This window comes from Betta splendens, chromosome 1 (assembly GCF_900634795.4).
Source record: "Betta splendens chromosome 1, fBetSpl5.4, whole genome shotgun sequence".
Classification (NCBI taxonomy): Eukaryota; Metazoa; Chordata; class Actinopteri; order Anabantiformes; family Osphronemidae; genus Betta; species Betta splendens.
Window position 1 is genome coordinate 10,722,335 of NC_040881.3, and position 12,041 is coordinate 10,734,375.

Genomic DNA, 12,041 nt, shown 5'->3' on the forward strand with positions numbered 1-12,041 from the left:
TGTCACTGTCTTTACCTGTAACAGGCATCTTTATTACAGGAGATCCTCCCATTTGTCCTGGTCCTCCATGCGATCACCACAGTACACACACACAGCAGAAGTGTTGCACCAGTGTGTGTGTGTGTGTGTGTGTGTGTGTGTGTGTGTGTGTGTGTGTGTGAGAAAGAAGTACTGGCAATGTAAGCTGTGGTATTGTGCAGGAGGGCTCCATTCAAATATATGGCAATATGTGTGTGTGTGTGTGTGTGAGTGTGTGTGTGTGTGTGTGTGTGTGTGTGTGTGTGTGTGTGTGTGTGTGTGTGTGTGTGTGTGTGTGTGTGTGTGTGCGTGCGTTTGTGTTAGGAGCTCTTGCTGAACAGATGAGATTGAGATGGTTTAAATTCCTGGTTTAAAATGACATCTTATTTATGGCCACTTAACTAGAGCGGCATGATTTGAATATTTGAATGTTGTGTATGTGTGTTTGTTCATGCAGGCTTTGTGTACAGTATACGGCTGTGTGTGTGTGTGTGTGTGTGTGTGTGTGTGTGTGTGTGTGTGTGTGTGTGTGTGTGTGTGTGTGTGTGTGTGTGTGTGTGTGTGTGGTTAGCCCTGATTGCTTTGGGGTAGCATTATTAACCTCGCCGGTCAGGGGCAGTAAATGAAATGTCAAACTTCATATCGTTTAGGAGGAAGATCTCGGTTCCTGTCTCGCACACATGCGCGCGCCCGTGCGCTCGCTGCTTGACGGCAGAAATTAACATCCTTCATTTGGAAAACACACAGCCAGAAATACATTCACACCGCGCCACCAACAGCAATGAAATTACACCTTCCACATAATCCCAGTCCTTAGCTCAGCAGATTGATATGGAAATGAAGCTAAATGAATCTCATCCCAGACGCGTGACCTCACCTCCCGCTGCGCTGGACTGTCAATCAGCATCCTCAACAGCAGCAGCAGCACGAGAGAGACAGTAGCAAAGCACATCCTAATGATTCTATCTACGCTGCCCTGCCCAGCACATGCATCCCTGCAGACTAGGGCCAAAGCCTGCCTGTGTCATTATTGGGCTCTTAATACTAGCATTAAAGTATCTGTTCCCCTTCGTGGCTTCTCATCCTGACCTCCTGTCTGAGGAAAGAATGCAAAATCACTTGCAAATGAAAACAGGATTTGGGTGTGCAGCTAGAAGCAGCAGCGGATGCTGCCTTCAGGCCGCTGTCATGGCCATCATGAGTAGGAATCTTGCTCTGAGTGTGAAGAATTAGGGGAAAATTAGACCTGATTTTAGAAATCACCAATCTTATTCTCACATGATTGTTCTCAGCAAAAATTTGACCAATCTATAAAAATTCTCTGAATGTCACCATCTTCACAGACTGATAACTGAGAGCTACAGGACCAATGCTGAGGCTTTGCCTTGGTCAGCATGCGTCAAAGTGGACCTCCTCATCTTCGTGCATCTTCCTGTTGTGACTTTAAGTTACAAAGCCCTTTGGAATTTGCATATTCATAAACGTACATTTATGTTCTGTTTTTTAAATTCTTCAAAAGATTAGGCAGATTTAATGAGGTTCACATGAACATTAAGTAACTACATTAAAAGCCGACTCCTCGTATATTTTGGGAGCAGCGGTGGATGGCACAGCAGGCAGCTGTGCTGACAGCTCCAGTGAGATACTGGCTTTGAGATTTTGCAGAAATGAACATTATGCAGCAGCCTCCGCTGTTAAAAATCTGTTTGAGGGCGCAGCAGAATACAAAGTTAACAGGAGTCTCCCTCTCATACCTGGCACAAAACTAAATAACTATCACTTTAAAATGTAAATAACCTTGTAGCGTTTTGTACAAAAAGGATGTGAATGTTTACATAAAACATGTGGATGAGACACGGATAACTCCCACAAAGCAGCTGAAACTCCTGGAAGCACTCGCCTCATTCTTGGACCCACAAGCTGGCCCCAGCGTCTATGAGCCCTAGGATACCTTGAGTGAACCGGAGGTTTGGAAACAGGCCGTGGAGAGCATGAAATAGGCTTTCATCATAATCACGGCCCCCACTCTTTTGTGGTAGCCACTGCAGAAAATCCCCACCCTGCATCCTGTGCGGTGCCGCCGCCGCCGCTGGAATCGCCCGCGCGGGTTCTTTGGAGGCTTGGGTAACGGCGCAGAAGGCGTGCAGCAATCGCGTGGAACGATAGAGGCTTGCATTCGAATGCAGAATCAAAAACAGGGCCATCAGCACACGGCGGTGTGGAGGGAGCTGATGCTGAGACGTGCAGACGATGAGGGGAACTGTAAGGAACTGTTTCGTCTGGATTCATCTCAGCCGACGGACTGCTGGCAGGTGTTTACACAAGCTTCAACAGGTGTGTGCGTGCGCTTGGAGTGTGTGTACTATGCATGTGCACCACGCGTGTGATTCTGTATTACTGCACGTGAAATCAGATTAAAGTCAGGGAGAGGGGTGGGGAGCTTCAGTTGCAAGTGCACGGTTACGCTCGCTTTACTCTTAGGTATGTGAGAGTGAATGTGTGTGAGACCCAGTGTGTGTGTGTGTGTGTGTGTGTGTGTGTGTGTGTGTGTGTGTGTGTATGTGTGTGTGTGTGTGTCTCTAGGTTGGGGGTAGATGCTGGTTCTTATTGCGGTTCTTAGTTCTCAGGTATTTAACCTGGGGCCATTTGTGCAGAGGTTTCAGTCTGTTTATGTGTATTTGCATGCTCGCCTGTGTGTGTGTGTGTGTGTGTGTGTGTGTGTGTGTGTGTGTGTGTCTCTATAGAATAAAGAGCCCACCTGCTGATGTCCACGATAAGAAGCCTTGAGGGCTCTGTCTCCTGTTACAACAATAACATCCAGAGGTTGGTCAGATAATTAACAGAACACCGTTACAACATGATTGTACCACCGAACAACTGTAATTACAAATTCATATCAAGATTTACGCTCTGAACAAATTTCTCTTGTTCAGACTTGAGACTTGTTCACTTATAAATATCACCTTACGGGACTGAAGCATGTGCGAGACATCTGCATGCTCCCACGCGGACGCTGCCTTTGAGCAACACTCTCAGATACAGCTTGTACGTATCAAAGCAGAGAATCTGGTCATTTGCCCAGTTCGCCGCCGAGAGGATCGAATCACCAGCTGAGGCAGCTCTTTTTTGTTTTTAAGCGCACGGAAAACTTAGGAAACAGCTATGGAGCCCAATTAAATGGGGAAAAATGCGCTTGTGTTAGCGTGGCTTGTCGTGCGTTTTATGAAGCGTTTCTAAATGGAAACAAATACGAACAAATTAAGTGGAGACAAAGGCAATCTGGACTTAACAACAACATGATGACCAATTATGAACGCTTGTTTTGAAAAGTTAAAAGCCTAAAGGGTCAGTTTAATAAAAGCACAAATATTTTCTGGCCAATAATTAACTCTCCCTCTAAAACCAGAGTTTGTAATAAACAGTTACTGAACTCACTGAAAATTCACTGTACTGTAGTAAAGTGTATAAACATATGAGACCTCTTTAAATGTTGACACATTTCAACTGATATTAGAACTAATAAATACTGAAGTTGATATTAATAATATATTTTATTGTCCTAACATACAGGGCTCTGATCAACCAAAGCTGACCTCACCTGTCATCCAGTCCCTGCAGGTGAACGTGTGATAACTGACCCTTTTGTCATAACTTTAACAGGACGCGTCAGTCAATACGGAGGAAATTACCACTTGGAGAAATAGAGGCGGCTCTGTTCCCATACAAACATGGAAGGATGGTGGAAGAGGAGGAGACAGACAGACATGCAAAGATCAACATGACCTCTCATTCACATCCAGCTCTGCCTTTTTGAGCGGCTGACATTTTTATTTTCGCGGGTTAAATGTGCGTCTGTAGGAAGACCGAGATGTGACATTCTCAAAACATTTCCCAGACATCAAGTATGTATTTCAGGGTAATGTTACAGGAAATTTTCCCTCACGCAGAAAGTGAGGTTATGACACAGAGGAGATCAGTGCCAGCGCACTGCCGTCATTTGAACACGGCCACTTCCATTCACAGACATGTTTCCAACTGATGGAAATATAAAGAAAGATTATGTGTGATGAACCTACAGTAATAGAAGGGTGTGTAACCATTTATCATGGAGCAATGCTCTTAGAAGTATTATTATCATTACAAATTTGCATCAGATAATTACTTAGTGAACTGAAAATGTTTAGATTACATTTGAAATTGTACGAGTAAGAATTTTCCAAACCAAAGCACATCTGCTGCTTTTGATTACTTCATTCTTCATTTTGGGTATGCGGTAATCAAACTGTTTCCATCTGCCAAATTCATTTATATCTTTGTTATTTGACCCCTGACCCTTCTGATTCCTTCCTGGTCGACTCCTTCCTGGGGTTTGGCTCTGGCATTCGCAGGCAATTCATGCTGCACTGTATGTCTGCTTCAGTCATTCAATCTCATTTCCAGGTCCTCGCAATTATACCACTGCAATTCCCACAGCTGTGACTTCATACAGAACGTCTGTTGTAAGACGAGTACCTGAGTGATCATTTAATATAAAAGCTATTTGGATCCAGATGAGACTGAAAGAACAGAGACAGATTAATACAGTGTGACTGAGGTCAGGTCTGGTCTCTGCTGTCCCCACCTCGTCCACATTGCGTGATGCAGACTTCAGCCCAAGTTGCGTGTCGGAGATCTGAGCAGTGATTTCAGACAGACAATAAATGTGTCACTAGAGTAGAAGTAGAACCATACCAACTCTCATTACATCTGCAGTCACATGCATTTTCACTCCCAAACACACACATAAAGCAGCACCAGGCCTATAAAATCTGCTGTCTCTGCCAGCCTGAGGTTTATAACTAGTGTCTAGTCCACCCTGTCTCCACAGTCATCATAAACACAAGTGCAAGAGTGTGTGTGCGTGCATGTGTGCGTGTGTGCATGGGTGTGTGTGCGTGTGTGTGTGTGTGTGTGTGTGGGCCAGGTGTTCTCACAGAGTCCTATCACCCAACTGTGAACCACTCTTCATCTGTTGTTTTTCTTTCCGAGCATTATTGTACTTTATTTCTGTTATACTGCCCCCATTTACAGTTGCAGCCACTGTTTTCACAAATCACTGTGTGTGTTCTGTTCACTCAGATGACAAACTTAGGAAAGGCCCTAAATTCATGAGATAGACAGAAACGTCACACCAGATGAGTCATGTTACTGCTCTGCAGATGCTTGATTTGTTAAAATGTGCCAGTTTGGTAAAACACTAATATATCAGTACGAATGGGCAGTAAACCAGTGTCGTAGGACAACCACAGAAAGACTGATGCACACATCGTTACCAACACTGTGGCTGATAAATGACCAAGAGTCAAGTCATTTAAACCATTAATACAAGAAGCTGAAAGCTGCATGAGGAAAAACCCTCTTTGTTGGGTATGTTTCAGTTAAGGGAAATCCTCATAATAGAAAAATACGCGCGTGTGTGTGTGTGTGTGTGTGTGTGTGTGTGTGTGTGTGTGTGTGTGTGTGTGTGTGTGTGTGTGTGTGTGTGTGTGGGCATGCAATGGATCAGTAATTGTCATTCCTTTGGGCCGGTCTGCCCACTTTGATCAAAGCGAACTTCCAGGACAAACTCTGGAGTGTCCGCTGTTCCGGACGCCGCCTGGAAAATCCCACTCAATGGAACACATTCACCATGGGAACCATCGGTCTGTGTGTGTGTGTGCGTGTGTGTGTGTGTGTGGGTAAGCTGGGTGTCCTGAGGCTCCTTCAGACCTTTTATGTGAGTCACATTCGACAAGCCTTTTCTGTAACACTATCACACACTTTGAACAAACACAGAGACGCGCGCACGGACACACAAACATCCTTGCTGGTCAGCGGTTACCCAACGAGCCTTGATGACAGGGCTGCTACTGTACGTTGCCGGGGTGACTCTTGAACCTGGCCGGAGGTCACCGTTCAAAAGGGGGTCAGTGTTCAAAAGGTCACTTAGAAGGTGATGATGTTATTTGCCCCAAAGCCGAGCCATTGTATAGACAGAATGAATCAAATCTGTCCTTCAATCTGTCACATTGGGGCAGAACAAGCAGATCAGGAGAAGGATCTCCCCACAAAGACTCTAGAGCTAGTGGAGTACATGTAGATGTGCTGTACTACCCCTGGCTATGACTAGTGTTTGCAATTGTTATAGTGAGTAATCTCCCAGTCAAGCATCACTCAGTCAACCTGAAATCCCATGTAATACATGCGCAATAACAATACTGCAGACGCGTTCCTCCAGTTCATGCAGCTCCGGTTTCTACATCTGCATGGCATTTAGAATGCTGCATCGTGCACTTTCCTCCCGAAGGTGAAACTGCAGACTGGCTTCAGCAGCCGCCTCCACGCCGGATGATGGCGTTTGATAGTCGTGCGAGAGTGAAACTAATGAATTAGAGAACACGGGGTGTGTGCAAGGTGCACGCGGAGCTGCGGGGGAGCTCCGTCAGCCAAGGGGAACAGACGAGACGGAAAGCCCACCTTGAAATCCAACACGCAGTCACCCATGCAAATCAATAACGCTATCGCCGGCATGCACTTCAATGAGCAAAGGCGTTCTCATAAACAGCCGCATGAGGACACGTACACAATAACCTACACGCCGCAACGGAGGGGAGCCTCTATGCAGATGTGATTTCACATTATAAATCAATGCAGAATGTCATATCTGAATTATTTTTCACCCTCTACTTGCACAGACTCCATCTCCCCTCCTTTCTATTTTAACTCCAAAGTATGCAGATAATATTCAGATGAGTTCCAGATGAAAAATAGCAGAAGCATGTGTTTGATTAAACCACCCAAGCTCTGTCGACTCCAGCGTCAGGACACAGTGCGCTTCCCTAGAGGAGCCCTCCTCCTGTGGGTCTCTGGGGGGCCTTTAACCCGTTTGTTGTGAAGAAGAGAAGCAATTAGATAAAATGTAATTATGGGAGATGGAAGAAGGGAAAAATTATTGGCCTCTGATAGCTTTATGTCTTGTTCTTCTGTGTGGAATGATTTTTTTGGCTCTCGTTTGGGATCAAAACATCTGAAGAATGAAGGAGCAAAGAAACAAAGAAAGTCAAGTCTATTTTTCATGCTTCCCAATACTCTACGCTGTCCGGCAATACAAATGACATGGAAATTACTTCAACTCTCTGGATCATCAAACACCTTTAAAGCTGACGAGGGGAACCTGGTAGCAAACAGATGCCTATTTACTTATGCAGCCAACAGAGAGCCATTCTAAGGTTTGTTTGGAGTAATGTTTCTGTCCTCAAGGGGAAGGTAACCAAATATTCCAGCTCCCCTTTAGCTCTGTTTTCCTCCACCGAGACGAGAACATATCTGGTTCTGCAGCAGCTATAAACCAATCGGTCCTCAGATGTGTCTGACCTTCATGCTGAGCAGAAACAGGCTCTTTACCGTCCATGTCTTGTAAGGATTATGTTTTTATGCACATACAGTAAACTGAAAACACAGTTACGGCACCCCACAGTGTGTGTGTGCTAGGTTGGTTGCTGAGCATGTAAAGGGCACACCATAAAAATATTACACAACAGACCTCAGGAGTCAGTTTAGGAAAGATATGACGATTAGAGAGGTACTTACTAGTTTTGTTTAAAGAATTAAAACATCTTGACTAAGTCAAGTCTACTATTAATATGTAATATTAATATCTACCAATACAGATGGACAAACTAGTTATAGTTATAACTACAGTAGTTATAATGCAAGCTGGGTAGTTTGAGTGGAAAAAGTCTATTTAAATAGCATGTTCAATATTGTTAGTATTTGTGCTTGCAGTAGAGTGGAAATGGACGGGGCTTAAGACATTGATTGTAATTTGTACATACAAGTAGCTTTATGTAATTGCCTCCTGTTCAGGAGTAATGTATTCAGTAGGTGACATTCAGAGGATCAGCTGCAGCTTAGGCCAAATTGCCCACAGAATACCACATCGCTTCCCGGGCCTTTGGGCCAATGGCGGCCCTCGATGCCTTTGACTGTCAGCCTGTCAACGTGTCAACCCGTCCGTCTGCCTGACAGGCCCCAGACGTTCTTGTCTGTCTCCCTCTCCATTGTCATTCTGATGCTGTGTTCACAACACGGCTGCAGAGCAGTGGGGGGAGGGTCGGGAAAGTCACTCTGATCAGGAACGTCTGCAAACACACACATCATCATCATGCAAAGGGAAACAGTCACACATGCACAATGAATCTCCTCCTTCTACTTTACACAGGTGACACTTGTAGGCAGTGGGGTATGGACATGGATCCTAATAAGTCAAAGGCTTCGACCAACTTATTCAGAGTGAAAATGTTCTATAAATTAACTGTTGTTTTGTTGCTAGACAGCAAGTTTTGGCTGCACCTTTGCAATGATGTAAGTAGGTATAACATAAGCTGTCCCAATTACCATGTAAACACCATGACACCATGTAAATACAGGCAGCACACACACACACGAGCACTGCGAAGTCAAAGGACACGCGGCTTCCTGCTGTGCTGCCAAGTCAGACAGGGCGTCTCAGCAACACACACACACACACGCACACGCACACACACACACACACACACACACACACACACACACACACACACACACACACACACACACTAAACATATGTTCATGCAGCACGGGCATTTGTGGAAAATACCAGAATGTTCACAGATATTCTCTTGAAATAAAACTAAACTTACAACTAGAACATCTCCCTCCCGACTTCACACACATCCACAACGCAGCCCCTCCTCGATGTGTGAGAAGACATGGCCAGTATTAGTCACCCTTATGCTCACTAACTAATCAGTTGCATTCTATGGCCCAATCTGAGCACACAACATTCTACATACACAGATACGAATCCATTTTTGGTCTCAACTCAAAATGAAGTTCACATTCATTTAACCATATAAAGCAAAGCACCACAGTTGCATTATATTCTGTTTTTGATTAAATTATGTCTGTGTGGGTGAAGAGGGGAAGGAGGGAAGCGCCGCTGTGTGGTCTATTAGCTCCAGCCAAAAACACACCACACACTAAGAGACAATCACAAGCAACAAGTCCCCAGTCTGTGCCCTGCACACTCACAATCAGTTAACTGAAACAGCTGTGTGCGAATGAACATGTGTCTGTGAGTGTCTGTTTGTGTGTGTGTTATTTGAAGTAAGAAGCATTACTCTCCCTCCCTGCTGTGTCTCACTTTTGGCCTAGACTGAGGTGGACTTTCCTCTGCAAGGCCTGTTGTTCCCACACACACGTAACGACTGTAAGTAAAAGACTCTCTTTTTCAGACCTCACAATCAAAAGTACAAGAATGCTTACACACATACACACAAAAACTAGTGCAGCTTTCAGCCTTCTGTGTCTGTGTTAGCTTCATTAGGGAAGGAGAGAAAACGGGCACAGCGCTGGTGGCATGTGGGTTCGATTAGCCAGGCCTGTCGAGCCTTATAAACCCTGCTCTATTACTCAGGCGGAGAGAGACACAGACAGGGCTTGGGTGTGGAGTTGGGGTTTGCTCTAATATATTTAGCAGAAAGAAATAACAATAATCAGGAGACAGAAGCTGGTGTCTAAGTTTCCACCAAAGACAACAGACACAGACAGGCATCAATGAAAGTGAAGCAAGAAGGTGGAAATTCACCTCTTCGTCTGAGGGGGATTGAAACATCAGAAGCAGAGTATTACAGAGTAACACACACACACACACACACACGCACGCACACACACACACACACACACACACACGCACACACACACGCACACACACACACACACACTGCAGTCACATATTTCAACGATCATGCACAGCCGTCAGCTAGCCCTCACATTATTGCTGTGCGTACAGTATAAGTGTGAGCAGAGGAGCTATATGACATGCGGATGATGAGGACAGCTGTTAAACTGCTGTTTCCTTTACCCTAATCTTCCCCATCTCTGTCTCCATGCTCCTCTTTTCTGCAGGCTGACATATAGATCTGTAGCCGCTGACATCTGTTCACTTGACATTGATACGCATTTTTGAGTGACATTCATTTAGCTAAAGAACAGCCTGTATGTGTGTGTGTGTGTGTGTGTGTGTGTGTGTGTGTGTGTGTGTGTGTGCGTGCGTGCATGCGTGTGCATGCGTGTGCATGTGTGAATGTGTGAACCATGCACATGCACCACACATACATGTGTGTGAGGTCAAAGGTCAGAGCTGCTTCAGCGCGTTTAGCGGTGCATTGTGGGCATCGTGACAGTACCACCTGTCTCTGACACTGAGGAGAAACCCACTAACTATACGATGCCATATACACACACAAAGCGGACACAGGTGAAGCTTCTCACCCTGCAGCCGAGCCTCACATCACTACAGCACCTATGAACCTGCATAGGAAATGCGTGAGTTCCTCAGCAACTGAACAATATTAACTGAAATTTAACTAAATTCTCAACCAGTGCCTTCACCTTTAATTGGAAATGTGTTTGCCTCTCAGCTGCTACAGTCCATACATACACATACACAGCAAGGGTAGACACAATACAGTTTGGGGCTCAAGGTTCATGTCTATGCCGACATTTTAAGCATAAAGTCTCTAAATAAGGCTGATGACTTTCACTAATAAGATCCCGACTCCCTTTTCATCGTGCCAATGCGGAGCAGACAAGTTGATCAACAGGAGCTCGACAAACACGGAGACAACCCTGCTGCTGCCTGGTGTTTGCTTTTCATCATGTCACAGCGTTTATCAGAAACATGCGCCCCACCGGTTCATAACTGCTTTACATAAAGCAGGTACATGTATGAAGACAGCTGTCTGGGCCTACGAGTTCATTTTGAGAGTACTGACAGCTCATATTAAAGTGTTTTTTCATTTTGTTATCTCCAGATAAATATCAGAAAAGTCAGAAAATATTAGAATTACACAATGTGCTGCTCTGGCAATGTTTTGTAAGAAAGACTGTAGAATGAATGAATCCTAACATTAATAGATAATAACCATACCATGACCCTAAAAGTGATTGTGTGTATGAAGATGGAGATAAAGATGGAGAACCGGACCCATCAAACATCTTGCTCAGCTGTGAAGAGGAACAATACTGGTGCAGACATAGAACACGATCAGTGTATGCATTTATGAATATTGATGTCTCAGTTCTGTTGGGCCTGACTTTGTCCATGTTCAGGTGCAAATCAATTTATATGGGACACATTTGTGGGGATGGCCTTGAAGTGCTTTGATTGTCCTATGAGGCGTTCAGGGTTACAAAATAGTAGAAGATTATTCATTAAGTGGAGGTTAACTAAACAAGACAAGACACATGGCTGGAAGTATTGTGTTCTTCCTCCATTACATATAGATGGAGTAAACTTGACCTTGCATGTGTTTTTAGTAAAGTATTTCCTCTTGCCCCCCCTCACCCCCTCCTCCATCTTCCCTGGGCAGGTTCTGGCTCTGCGCTGCTGCTTAAAATGACCCTGCGCCTCCCTGCCCCCTCCGCGGCGCACCTTCGCCCTCCTCAGACGGTCAGTGTTTGCGTACGGGCGTGAGCGCTTGCGCTTTGCGAGTCAAGTGCATTATTTGTGCGCACGACTAATGATAATCCCCTGTAAGTGCTCCTGCGCTGTGTAAGCCGCTCCAGCCCATTTCTGCTTCTTTACCTACAGAGCCTGTCTCACCTAAAGAAATACCCAGATGCACAAAAGACGGACGGCTCAGACAAAGAGGCAGAACGGAGGTGGGGGGGGGGGCACTTAGAGCCAGCTGGACAGAGGAGAAGTTGGGTGCCTCCCTGCAGTGAACTCACCACGACTCTGCATTCACGTCCACGCAGATGAAACCCTCCTCTTCTCATGTTGCTGCTGCCTTTCCTTCCTCTTTCCTATTTGCCATACGCTCAATACAGCAGCTTATCGCTCCAATTCAGGGTATAGGCTTTAAAACTCATATACGTCTGAGGCGACACAGAGACAGACGTAAAGAAAGAGGAAAGTAAAGGTTGGGTTTTGTAAGGAGGAATACTGCACCTCTGGTTA

The 12,041-nt window shown here is 45.2% G+C and overlaps 1 long non-coding RNA gene across 2 annotated transcripts in view; it reads right to left on the reverse strand.

Annotated features, from left to right (window-relative positions):
* The window catches only part of LOC114856241 (uncharacterized), a 16,451-nt gene continuing 4,410 nt past the window's right edge, over nucleotides 1–12,041 (reverse strand). For both annotated transcript variants that reach the window (XR_008696203.1, XR_003786037.3), the window contains one exon: nucleotides 1–8,177. This is a non-coding gene — a long non-coding RNA (uncharacterized LOC114856241). The remainder of the gene's footprint in view (nucleotides 8,178–12,041) is intronic.